At 46.3% G+C, this 2,583-nt stretch overlaps 1 non-coding gene across 1 annotated transcript; it reads right to left on the reverse strand.

Moving 5' to 3' along the window:
• Positions 1–1,799: 1,799 nt before the first annotated feature.
• LOC123616031 (U6 spliceosomal RNA) lies at positions 1,800–1,901 on the reverse strand. The gene has a single exon (XR_006723895.1). It is a non-coding gene; the product is annotated as a U6 spliceosomal RNA (small nuclear RNA).
• Between the last annotated feature and the right edge of the window lie 682 nt (positions 1,902–2,583).

Consider the following 2,583-nt stretch of genomic DNA (forward strand, 5'->3'; position numbering starts at 1 on the left):
TTAGAAAAGGCATCTTTGAAAAGACAAAGCCCTGGAGGGAGGATATAGCTCAGTGGTAAAGCGTGCGCTTAGCAGGCACAAGGTCCTGGGTTCAATCCTCAGTACCTCCATTAAATAAATTAATAAACCTAATTACTTCCCCCAAAGTAAATAAACCACAAATACCTTCCATCCTGGCTACAACCTCGGGTTTTAACATCGAGACCTCGTGTTCACGCTTGCATCCTGCATCATAGTTACTGTCCTCTCGGGCATTCTGCAAGGACAGAATGAAGAGACGTGTGGGTGGCGTCTGCACAGAGGAGATGGAGGCTGTGCAAGGAAGGATGTGGATTCATCAGATGGCATCCACTGGCCCTGGGGCTGGCTCTGAACTCCAAACCCAGGGGCTTGGGGAGTGCAGTGGGGTGTGGGGAGGGAGCAGGTCAGGGGGCGGAGGGCAGGTGGACACAAGTTCTCTCAGCCCCTGCCCTCCTGGTGAGACTGGGGCTGCTCACTAATGCCTTTGCTTTCATTATCTCTGCTCTCAGAAGAGGATCAAGGTGTAGCCTGTGTGCTTCACTAAATGGACCAATCCAATGGCTCTTGTGACCCGGAGAGACTCACTGGCCAGCCAGCGTGGGCTGCACTCACTGCCTGTGACCCTCGTGCCCACTGTCTCGCAACTCCTCCTGCCGGCGTGAAGAGTGACTCGTCCAGCCCCAGAGGTGGGCACACTGGGAGCTCACAGCAGGGCACTGCGTGTGTTCACCGATCCTGTGGTGGGTAGACTCCCGCCAGCAAAGAAGTAAGCCAGCAACAGGAGAGGGTCCCTCAATCCTTGGCGTGAGCCTGATCGTTTCTCTGCACTTTTTATCCATCCTCCCTTCCTGAGGGCGTGGCTGGGGTGCCTTGCCCTGGAAACCACGCTGGGCTCCGAGGGATGCGGGTCTAATGACACTTGACTTTGTCCCCTGCCTGGCTGATCTGGGCCACCACACTAGCCTCGTCTCACCGTCCTGGGTTCATGGCTGCTACTTGCTGTTTTCATGGACAGCCTCGACTTTCTGCACTGGAGCTGGGTGACAACAAGGAGCCTGGGAGCCAGCCTGCCTGGTTTGGACATTGGCCCCATCTCTTATCAGCCATGGGACCTTGGACCAGTCAGACTCCTTGAGGCTCTGCTTCCTCATCTGTCAGACGGAGAGAATAATCACTCCATCAATGCTGCTGTAAGGGGTGAGTCTGCCATTACTAGGCTTACTTGTCACGCATTACTCAAAATAAAGTGCTGGAAACAGAGCCTTGTCATTATTGGGCGGGCAGCTTCCGCCTTTTTAGAGTGCCTTCGGTGACTGCAGTGCGGACATCTGCCCCTGCTGTGTTTACCCAGCACCCTGACTTTTTTTTAATGCTAATAATATATTTTACTTATATATAAAATAATATATTTTATTTAACTAATATTTTTATTTAAATAAAATATTTTTATTTATTTGGAATACATCCAAAATATTACCCGTTTAACATGCTATTGTTGACTTTTTTTAATGCTAATAATATATTTTATTTATATATAAAATAATATATTATATTTAGCTAATAATACATTTTATTTAAATACATATTTTTATTTATTTATTTGGAATATATCCAGAATATTATCCATTTAACATGCTATTGTTATCATGGTAAAATACACATAGTATAAAATCTACCATTGTAACCACTCAGTGGACAATTCAGTGGCATTAAGTGCATTCGCATGGTTGTGTAGCCATCACTGCCAGCCATTCACAGAATTTCACTCATCTTCTCCCCAAAATATGGACCGCATCATAAGTTTGGGTGTCGTCCTTGACCAGGGGCCAAGCTAATTTTCTCCGGATCATTTTCAATGAGCACCTGCTTTCCAAGCAAGCACAGCACCGTGATGTTTTAAAGGGGTTCACTGACGGTCTGAAAGCGACCACTGTGTGTTAAGGTACCAGCCTTACAGAGAAACTACACTTGAACGCCAGTCCTTCACACTAAAGCACTTCTTGGGCAGCTGTGCACTGTGAATCCTGTGGGCACATGTTTTACTGAGACAACTGTAGGTTGAACATTTGAATTTTCACTCAACCCCTTAAAGGGAGCTATGAACCATGTGTTTTCTCAGAGTATATTCCTGACTAACTGGAGGTACTGGTTAAGAAATTCTTCCCAAACAGATTCTTTCCAGTGATTTTAGACCTGTGTCCTTGTGGAGGCATTTTAAACTCCACATTGTAAATATGATGGTTCGACTCTGAGTCAGATAGAAACATGGTCATTTAGATGAAGTGCAGAAACACTTTTTTTTTCTTTCTGAGCCACATGACTATTTTAAATTCAGCTCAGAATAGAAAAGGATGCCTGAGACAGGAATTGGGAATGACATACCACCCAGGGCTCATTTCTGGGTGTGTATCTCTGCCTCCCTGGAAGCTGGGTGTGGCCATGTGACTTGCTGTAGCTAAGGGAACATAGCAGATGTGACTTTGTGCCAGTCAACTCTGAAACTTTGAATGAAGCTGGTGGTGTCAGAAAATCATGGCAACCCCATCAGCTTGGGTCCCTTAG

This window comes from Camelus bactrianus, chromosome 11, assembly GCF_048773025.1.
Source record: "Camelus bactrianus isolate YW-2024 breed Bactrian camel chromosome 11, ASM4877302v1, whole genome shotgun sequence".
Classification (NCBI taxonomy): Eukaryota; Metazoa; Chordata; class Mammalia; order Artiodactyla; family Camelidae; genus Camelus; species Camelus bactrianus.